The sequence below is a fragment of the Sapajus apella genome, unplaced genomic scaffold (genome assembly GCF_009761245.1).
Source record: "Sapajus apella isolate SASKATOON/1434 unplaced genomic scaffold, GSC_monkey_1.0 scaffold46, whole genome shotgun sequence".
Taxonomy (NCBI): Eukaryota; Metazoa; Chordata; class Mammalia; order Primates; family Cebidae; genus Sapajus; species Sapajus apella.
In genome coordinates this window covers 20,127,509-20,138,069 of record NW_022436986.1, presented here as the reverse complement: position 1 = coordinate 20,138,069, position 10,561 = coordinate 20,127,509, and the positions used below count along the sequence as shown (strand labels likewise).

At 48.6% G+C, this 10,561-nt stretch overlaps 1 long non-coding RNA gene across 1 annotated transcript; it reads left to right on the top strand.

The window, feature by feature from the left end:
* The first annotated feature begins 408 nt into the window (after positions 1 to 408).
* On the top strand, positions 409 to 10,302 carry LOC116524895. The gene is made up of 4 exons (XR_004257515.1): positions 409 to 604; positions 942 to 1,052; positions 1,724 to 1,863; positions 9,840 to 10,302. It is a non-coding gene; the product is annotated as an uncharacterized LOC116524895 (long non-coding RNA).
* Positions 10,303 to 10,561: the final 259 nt, after the last annotated feature.

Here is a 10,561-nt window from a genome sequence, read left to right as displayed (position 1 = left end):
TTGAGCATGCTTGTGCATTCTTCAGGGGAGAGGGGCCACAGGCTTTCCTCCGGTCTTCAGAAGTCCACGGCCCCCTAAGGCTGAGAACGCCCTCTCCAATCATAACTAATGTTTTTTTAGTTGCATACTTGGTACCATGCAGACCCTGCCTTTATTTACATTTTAGTTATTTTGTTCATTGTGGGGTTTTGCATTAATTTTTATACTTTGAAAAGTATTGCATCAAAAAATTATCTTTATTACTTAGGGGTTCGGGGGCACTGCTTTGGGCAATTGACCTCATTGCTGAGTTTTCTTGGCGTCTCCTGGTATGCCGCATCTCTGCATGTGCCACGCCCTAGTCCAGACCCTGACCCACACAGGGCTGGGGTTTAAGGGAGGTCTGTTACTTTCTCTCCATTTACAGATGGGAAAGCTGACATAAACTGGTAGGTGGTGGACGTGGGATTTGAACCCAGGTAGCCTAACTCCAAACTTCTGCATCTTGTCATGAGGATCCAAATTTTAGCCTTTAAGGGGTTCTGTGCAGATCCTCCCCAGCCTCCCCAGCTTCAGATCCTGCCTCCTGAGCTCCAGCCTCTCCGATTCCTGCACCCAGGCTCAGGTAAGCTTGGCTACTTGGATGCTTTGTCCATACTGTTTCCTCCCTCGTTCTTCCCTTGCCCCATTTCTGCCTGTTCACAACCTCATTGTTCTTCCAGGTGCAGCCCGGAGCTCACCTAGCTGCTCTGCCCTACACCAGATTGCAGCACACAAGACATGGCACTGTCACTGGCAGATCTATCTCTGTCTCCGGACACCCAGCCCCAACACATGGAGTCTGGGATACAATAGATGCTCAAGCAAACCCCTGTACCAGACTCTGGGACCGGGATGGGGTGGAAAAGGATCTGCCACTGTGGAGACAGGCACAAAAATGGTCCTGCCTTCTGGTCATGCAGGCATTTGTAATGTGGGCAGATATGCACAGCAACTTGGGTTAGGGAAGAGATTCTGGATGGGAGATACCAGACATCACTGCGTCATGGAGAACCCCCTGCAACTGCATAAAGGTAACATAAGGAGAATGTGATCAATGCTGCCAAAGACATGTAGATCAATTGAATTGCAAAGCTGATTAAGGGCTAGAAAGAAACCAAGGAAGGCTCCCAGGAGGAGGTGGCATTTGGATCCTAAAGGGTGTGTCGGATAAATGTGCAGCCACGGGGGAGAAGGACATCTTTGGTGAAAGAGTCACAAAAAGGCCAAGAGGATAGAGGTGGATTTCAGGTAGATTTTGAAGGAGGATTGAGGAGGTGAGGCCCAGTAGAGAAACTGTCCAGCTCTCTCCACTGTTTTGTGTGTGATGCCACACAACTCACTGTACACAAAGCCATTTCCAGGCAAATGGCTGCATTTCCTGAAGGGTCAGGCAGCAGGTCAGTGGCTAAGCACCAAGGCCTTTTCAAAGGCCTTGGCGTCACTCACAAATCTGAATAGGCAAGGCTTACTTCCAGGGAACCCTGCTTCACTGAGGGCACTCCAAAAGATCCATGAGAACCCCATGAGCACCCAGAAGGATTGAGGGCACCCCTCTCAGAGCCTCACTTTGCTCGTCTGTAAAACAGGTGCATCAGACATGATGAGCTGTGTGGGCCCTCTGAGCTTGGAGGCATGAGACTGTTATTCCACAAGAAATCCAATTCTGTAAATGAATACTGAGGGCTAAATGCATTTTTGCTAGGTCGGGAGGGAAATGAGGCTCATGGCCTTCCAGGAGCTCATGGTCAGCTGGAAAGAGGAGGCATGGATGCTGGGAAGAATTCCAAGGAAGGACCTTGTATCCTGCCTCTGCTGTCTCCTCACACCCAGTCTTCCTGCCAGGTAGGTTCCTGGCACAGAGCCAGTGACTGGGCATGAACAGTTCTGATGGACATCGAATGTGGAAGACACTAAGCCACTGCCCACCCCGCAGAGGGGACAGGGCAATCACCAAACAGCCTTAAGAGACCCATTTCTATGAGGCAGAAGGCAGTAAGCCTGGGAACCAGGTGAACACGGGCTGCCAGGCCTCTGTAGATGCCTCAGGTTGGGAATTCCTGGCCTGGGAGGGACTTTCAGGGACCACACACATGGTTTGCCCCCTGCTCAAGCAGTTCAGCCATGGACCCATTGGTCTCTTGGTGCATCTGTCTTTGGAGAAGCTGTTGGTTGCAATAGCTTCAATGGTGGGCACACAGTAGGTGCTCACAAAATGTTTATGAATGAACTACTAGATGAAGTCTTCTTCTTTTTTTTTTTTTTTTTTTTTTTCATTTTAATAGAGACAGTCTCACTTTGTTGCCCATGCTGGTCTTAAACTCCTGGGCTCCAGTGATCCTCCTGCCTCAGCCTCCCAAAGTGCTGGGATTACAGGCATAAGCCTGCACACCTGGCCCTAGAGGAAGTCTTAACCTACGAGACAGAGGTTGCATACCCCCCTCAAGTATCAGTCCGTATCCATTTACTCACCAAGCTGCTTCTGAGGACCCACTGTGCACCAGGCTGGGTTTTCTGCTCTAGAAATGCTATGGTCTGAGGAAGGAGGCTAGCAAAGAGAAAGACAGGCAAAAAATGCAGGTCAGGAAGTCCTGCCTCAAATCAAGCCCATTTAAGCGGTACTGCAGAATCTGGAGGAGAACCAGGGTCCTCCCACTAGGAGAAGATCTAGAGTCCTCCAGTCTCTCCAATTCCCTGCACAATTCACATCTAACCGTGGAGTCATTCTTTCCTTGGTAGAGAGATGCTGTCACGCATCAGCCCCTGAGCTGGCCTCTGGCAAATAAAACCTGTGGTCCCTGCTGGACAGCGCTGCCGTTTTATCTTCTGACAACAGCACCAAGCACAATGCCTGGCACACAGGAAGTTCTCCACAAGTGCTGAGTGAATGATAGAATGAACGCCTGAATGAAAACATGAATGAAAGTAAATCCAGCAGATGAGACCAGGGTAACTCCCCTGCCATCTCCTCCCTCTCCTCCATGATGACCCTCACCCAACAACAGATATTTGTTGGGCATGTGCAGACCCAGTGCACATGGAAGACCCAATTTTAGGTGCTGCAGATACACTGAACAACATAACACAAGGCATCTGTCTTAACAGAGGAGCAGAAAATACACAAATCTGTTCTATGACATCAGGTTGTCATGAGTGCTGTGAAGACCTCTAAGCAGAGTGGAGTGAGAGAATGATGAGCGGGGCTATTTTATATAAATAATCACCCTCTCTGAGGAGGTGATGGTTAAGCAGGAAGAAAGAAAGAAATGAGCAAATGAGTCATGTTCAGTGGAAGAACGGGGGAAGGCAGGAATGGGTCCCCACTAACTTTTTTTTTTTTTTTTTTGCGACCAAGTTTTGTTCTTGTTGCCCAGGCTGGAGTGCAATGGCGTGATCTCAGCTCACCGCAACCTCCGCCTCCCGGATTCAAGTGATTCTCCTGCCTCAGCCTCCCAAGTAGCTGGGATTACAGGCATGTGGCATCAGACCTGGCTAATTTTATATTTTTAGTAGAGACGGGGTTTCTCTATGTTAATTGAACTCCTGACCTCAGGTGATCTGCCCACCTTGGCCTCCCAAAATACTGGGATTACAGGAGTGAGCCACCATGCCCGCCCCCACACTGACTTCTAATTCCCATAATTCCTTGGTTAAATGTAGACCATACATTCCCTGAGGGCAGGAGCTGCTCTGCCCACCTGCTAATGGCTGTGTTCCCAGCATCCAGGACAAAGCATTTTAGTAAAATGAATTGAACTGAACTCCAGGCTGGAGAGGGAGGCAGAGTCTCATGGTGTCTTCCTCACCCCCGCAAGGCAATGCCGGCCCATTTCTCTCCCCAACGCTGGAGCCAGTGCTGGCTGTCCTCATGGCCCATGGTCTCCTAGGGCCTGGGCTCTGCCTACAGGACCATGTCACTGTGGCCTGGTGGCCACCAGAATTCCAAAGACAATCACTCTACCAGAAGGAATAAGGCAGAGGTCAAGGAAGTTCAAGGCTAGCACTGGGAGAGCAGCACCTACCTGCTAGGCACATGCTCCCACCTTCTGGGATCTTCTGCCTCTTCCCCACTCTGGGTTTATTTCTCAAGGGCTAGGCCAAGTGACAAAGGCCAAGTGTCTACAGAGAATCGCTTGAACTCGGGAGATAAGATCGCACCACTGCACTCCAGCCTAGGCAACAGAGCAAGGCTCCATCTTAAAAAAAAAAAAAAAAAAAAAAAAATTCCTCATTTTACAGGTGGAGAAACTGAGTCTCGGAAACAGGGTCCATGGTTTTCTCAAAGTCACACAAAGTTAATGGGGCTGGTGTGGAGAAGCAGGGTCTCCCCTCTTTGTGCTAACCGCAGAGGGTCAAACCTGTCTCTCCAGCCTAAATGCAGTTAGTCATCCTTGGAAGCATTAGGTCCATTTTCCAGATGTGAGCACTGTGGCAAGCTAAGGTCCCTGGGCTCTCCCCAGTAATGTGTCCAGAACCACTGGCTATACCAAACAAGCCTTTGGTGAGGAGTTCTGGCCCACCCCCAGCAGCCTAGGGTGGGGATGGAGGCAATTGATAGTTTCAGGCCTTGGCTTCTGTGGCCTCCTCTGCCTAGAATGCCCTTCCAGCTCTTTTTCACTGGAGTCTGGGCTCCGTGTTCCCCCAGCTCTGCCACGCCAGCCCCCATCCTGCCCGGTACACCACACACCTATGCAACAAGGAGCCCTGCAAGGCTTTGGCTGTGTCTTTTTTTTTTTTTTTTTTTTTTTTGAGTTGGATTCTCCTTCTGTTGCCAGGCTGGAGTGCAATGGCGTGATCTCGGCCTCCCGGGTTCAAGCAATTCTCTTGCCTCAGCTTCCCAAGTAGCTGGGACTACAGGCATGCACCACCGCACCCAGGTAATTTTTATTTTTTTTTTTAGTAGAGACAGGGTTTCACCATGTTGGCCAGGATAGTCTCAATCTCTTGACCTCCTGATCTGCCTGCCTCGGCCTCCAAAAGTGCTGGGATTACAGGCATGAGCCACTGTGCCTGGCCGGCTGTGTCTTATCTCCATAGACCCCCTCAGTAAATCTTAGATGGACAAAGGAAAGAAGGGAGGGAAGAATCAGGGAAGGAGGGAGGAGGGGAAGAGCGGCAGAGCTGGGGGCAGGTTGACCATCATCTAAGGACAAGAGTTCCATCTTCATCCAACCTCTTTATCCTTCAGTGGAGACTGTGTCCCGCCCAAACCCCAAACTGTGGTGGTCTTCCTCTGGCCAGTGAGTGGCTTGGTCATGGACATACATTTGGGCCACTGAGATATGAGGAGAATTGCATCGGCTGGGGCCTTCTGAGAAAGTTTTCCGCACCTTTACAAGAGGACACAGACCAGCGACCTGTCCCTTTCTCCCTGTTGAACTTTGTAGGATGCAGTTGTGTTGTGTGGAGAGGCTGCAGTCATCTTGCCACTATGAGGTGACAAGCCGTAGGTCCACAGCCAACAAACTGAGGGTGGCCAAGAGGAAAGGCAGAAAGAACAGGATCCTGACCAGGCGAGGTGGCTCACACCTCCCAGCACTTTGGGAGGCCAAGGCGGGTGGATCACCTGAGGTCAGGAGTTCAAGACCAGCCTGGCCAACACGGTGAAACTCCGTATCCACCTAAAATACAAAAATTAGCTGGGCGTGGTGGTGGGCACCTGTAATCCCAGCTACCCAAGAAGCTGGGGCAGGAGAATTGCTTGAACTCGGGAAATGAGATCATGCCACTGCACTCCAGCCTAGGCAACAGAGCAAGACTCCATCTTAAAAGAAAAAAAAGGCGGGCGCGGTGGCTCAAGCCTGTAATCCCAGCACTTTGGGAGGCCGAGGCGGGTGGATCACGAGGTCAAGAGATCGAGACCATCCTGGTCAACATGGTGAAACCCCGTCTCTACTAAAGCTACAAAAAATTAGCTGGGCATGGTGGCGCGTGCCTGTAATCCCAGCTGCTCGGGAGGCTGAGGCAGGAGAATTGCCTGAACCCAGGAGGCGGAGGTTGCGGTGAGCCGAGATTGCACCATTGCACTCCAGCCTGGGTAACAAGAGCAAAACTCCGTCTCAAAAAAAAAAAAAAAAAGAAAAAGAAAAAAAAAACAACTGGGTACAGTGGCTTACACCTGCAATCCCAGCACTTTGGGATGCCAAGGCGTGTGGATCACCTGTGGTCAGGATTTCGAGACCAGCCTGACCAATACGGAGAAACCCCCTGCTCTACTAAAAACACAAAATTAGCAGAGCATGGTGACATGTGCCTATAATCCCAGTTACTCGGGAGGCTAAGGCAGAAGAATTGCTTGAACCCGAGAGGTGGTGAGCCGAGATCGTGCCATTGCACTCCAGCCTGGGCAACAAGAGCAAAACTCTGTGAAAAAGAGAAAGAGAGTGTGAGGGGAAGGGAGGGAGGGATTCTTAAAGACATTATTGAGATGCTGAATTAGGCACCGCTGGACTGACGTTTCTCAAAACAACAGTGGCCCTCATTGTTGACGCCACTTTTAGTTGTGTTTTCCCTCACTGGCAGCTGAAAGCATCCTAGCTTATGTATCAAACGAATAAAAACTTTGGTCTGTACCAGACAGACCAGGGGATCGCAATGACAATGACAGTAACAGTCCCCTCCTCCATTCATAGCCAAAACAATATCACATTTAGCATTTTGGGGTTCCATGCAACAACCCCATCAGATTGACATGACAGATATCTGCATCTCTGATTTAGAGATGAATAAACCAAATCCAAACTAATGGTCTTGCCCAACTTCAGCCAGCAGCAAGGTGACAAAACTGGGACTAGAGCTGTGGCCCTAAGTCCAGTGTTCATTACAATATACGAACATTCGTGTGTGTGTGTATGTGTGTGTGTGTGTGTATGCGCACGTGCACACGCGCAGGGGAGGAGTTTCCCTTCACAACGCAAGGAGTAGTAACCAGACAGTGGTGATGGAAGCACCAAGTGAATTTTAGAGCTGAAAATTCATCCAGGCCAATGTCTGGTTGGTTCCATGATGTGGTCAGTCAACTCCTATGTGGCAAATCTGCTGTCAGCCACACAGGAGAGTCAGCTTTTTAGAGAGACATCATTCTCCTTCCTCCAGCTGCAATCTGCTCTCCAATATCTTGGCTACCTCATTACCCATGCCCAGACCATGCGATGTGATACATTACTGCCTGCAGGTAGTTCCAGGAAAAGTTGGATGCTTCTGCTTGTCACAAAATGAGGACAGAGGAGACATACACACGCATGCACAGACACACACACACACACACCACTATGCCTCCCTTCCAAGAAGCCACTTCTGCAAAGAGTTCTTCAGATGCATCTCCAAGTGTCAACATGCTAAAGCTCTTTTCACAGTGACTATTGAGAACTGCAGTTCTGGAATCAGCTGAAGCCTGCCTCTGGCTGAAATCACCCTGAAAGTAACAACCCTGTCTTCCTCACAAGCCATCCTTTTTCCAAGCCCAGCATTCTCATTTCCTCCAATCACTCCTCATCTGGTACCCCTTTCACATCTTCTATCATTGTCTCCTCCAAGGGCATTGCAGTCAGTACCCAATTACAGCCAAGTGACCACAGCAAAGCTCACGGGTTTGGGTGGCATCCGGCTGGCACAGAGTTGAGCAGGACTATCACCTCCTCCCATATATAATCTATGCTCCTGTTAATGCAATCTGAGGGCATGTTAGCTTTTTGGCAGCCACACCACAGCATTCACACTAATCTGATGACTTTGAGGAACCCCTAAGATTTTCTTATGTGCCTCCTCTGGTACAGTAAAGTTTTGTCACCCTGAGTGGAACCCCTATTAAGTATCATCTATCCTTTTAGCCTATCTGGATTAATGCTTATTGAATAGGTTTCTCCTGTGTTTATGGCTTAAGAGCTTGTGACTGACACCCTTGTTAAGGCATAAAACATGCCGATAAATAGCGTTGCTTAGAGGAGTTTCAGGGTGGTTCGTGCCAACTTGTCAGCATCGTTTTCTAATAACAAGAGACTAACACTTTGTACCTGGCCTTCGTGAGACCCCTGGAGGGAGCTGCCAGAGCTGGTTTCATAGCAAGAATATGCCTAAAATGACCAAACAAGAATGAAAAACTTCAGGTGAGACTCCATTTGGGGCTCCCGGGTTCTAGGTATTCCATACTCAAGCTCATGGCTTCTGATCTGAGAGAGGAAGTGCGTCTTGGTATGGCCTTTCAAGGGGAGGACAATGTGGGCTGATGCCTGGCCTCTCCAGACCCCTTGCTTTGAGGCGGTCTTTAGCTGTGAAGCAGGCTCTTACGTTAAATGCAGTTGCAATGTGTGCTTTTCCTGAAAGAGCTGTAGATGTGTACACATTGTCATTCTGAGTCCTGCGGCTCTTCTTTGCAGTCGAGCCCTAATTGCTATTCTTAGGGCAGGATCCTACCACAGCCTCAGGCATTTGCACAAGCAAAAGGGAGATGACAGGCTGGGTGCAGTGGCTCATGCCTATAATCCCAGCACTTTGGGAGGCCGAGGCAGGTGGATCACTTAAGGTCAGAAGTTCAAAACCAGCCTGGCCAACATGACGAAACCCTGTCTCTGCTAAAAATACAAAAATTAGCCAGGCGTGGTGCACGCCTATAGTCCCAGCTACTCAGGAGGCTGAGGCAGGAGAATCGCTTGAACCTGGAAGGCAGAGGTTGCAGTGAGCAAAGATCACGCCACTACACTCCAGCTTGGGTAACAGCACAAGTCTCCATCTCAAAATATTTTTAAAAAAAATTTTTTAAAAGGGAGATCAGCTGGGAGTGGTGGCTCATGCCTGTAATCCCAGCACTTTGGGAGGCTGAAGTGGATAGATCACAAAGTCAAGAGATCAAGACCATCCTGGCCAACAGTGGTGAAACACTGTCTCCACTGAAAATACAAAAATCAGCTGGGCGTGGTGGCACACGCCATGAGAATCACTTGAACCTGGGAGGCAGAGGTTGCATTGAGCTGAGATCACACCACTGTACTCCAGCCTGGCGACAGAGTGAGACTCTGTCTCAAGGAGATACAAATGCTCTAATAGGTGATCGGATGATCAGAGATGGGTGAGACCACTCCTCTCGCTCTTGGAGTGGGTAATGTATTCATTGAGGGGTATTTTCCCCCTATTTTCTGCGTTTTTTTCAACCAGGTTCTTATTTGGGGTCTCACCTATCTAGGTATCCAGGAAGGGTTATGATTTCATATGAAGCCCATGCCTAAGACACACAGCACCACCTTATATTAGCCGCAGGACCTTGGGAAGCAGACTCCCTTTACCTCTCTGAGCCTCTCCCTTTACCCCTCCTGAGCCTTTTCCTCACCTCCGAAATTGGGGGAACTGACATGCACGTCCGTGGTGATTATTCATTTCTCCCAACTTCACCAGTCCCTGGGAGGTGAGCTCTCAGGGCAAATGCAGCTGATCTTGGCATGACGTGCACCTCAAGCTAATGGAGTCTCCTCTAGTTGCCTTGGACTGCAAAGGCATGTTCTCTCTCTCTTGCCACCCTTGTGGTCCTTGTTGGTAGTAGCTAACAGCGGGCTACCTGGTGCAAATCCCAGTTTTGAGCTCTGGCTCTGTGATTTTGGGTGTGCTATTTAACTCTTTGTACCTAAGTTTCTCCACCTTTTGAACTGTGATAAGAATAGCATCCTAATATTTACATTGATATTTTAATAATAATATCTGCATTGTGCCTAGGATTTGAGTATGAAGTAAGTTAATATATATAAAGCACGTAGAACAGTGGCTAGTGCCTGGAAAAAGTAACATAAATAGAGGCTTATTTATTACGACTATTGTTATTGTTATTTTCTCAGACGGTTTAGGTGCCAGTGGCTTCTGAATAAAACGGCATTCTTGAAGTAAACAGCTGAGGACATGAAATATGCCAAAGCTGGCAGCGGACTGTTCTTTTTCCTGGATGAAAATCTCTGAGAATCATTTGCTCTTAACGTTGGTGTCCTGGGGACTGCTGCCTTGTGCCAGGAAGCCACCCAGAGTCTTATCTGTCAGATCCTTGGGACTTTGTGATAAACCTGCTCTTGTCCCTCAGGTTAGGAAAACGAAGCCCTGGAAATCTGGGAGCCCCCACCACTTCCACAGCAATAGACCAAAATCCCTTCTCCCAGGGCGGGGGAGAAACCTGGAAAAAGCTCATGAGAACAGATGGCTGAATTTTCAAGAATCGTGTGAGCTGCTGTTAAACAAGCCATTATTAAAATTTTAATTGTATAAACTTCCAATTAGGTGAGTTATATTAAAAGTAAAAGTGATAAATACCCCAAACTCGTCTCTTTCTAGTTATTTTGCTGTGCTTTACGTTTTCTATACCCTTTAAGTTATTTACATCTTTTGTAAGGGTGGGGGTTGGAAATTCAATATAAGCACCTCTTTTAAACTTGGTGTTTGGTGACATCACTAAGGTAATTTCAAACAGGCCATGGTGGGAGCATTTACACCTCAGAAATTGGCAAATGCTATTAATTAGGGCTCTTTTCCTCCCGAGACCCTAGTGTTAACCATGGATTAGCTCACCACT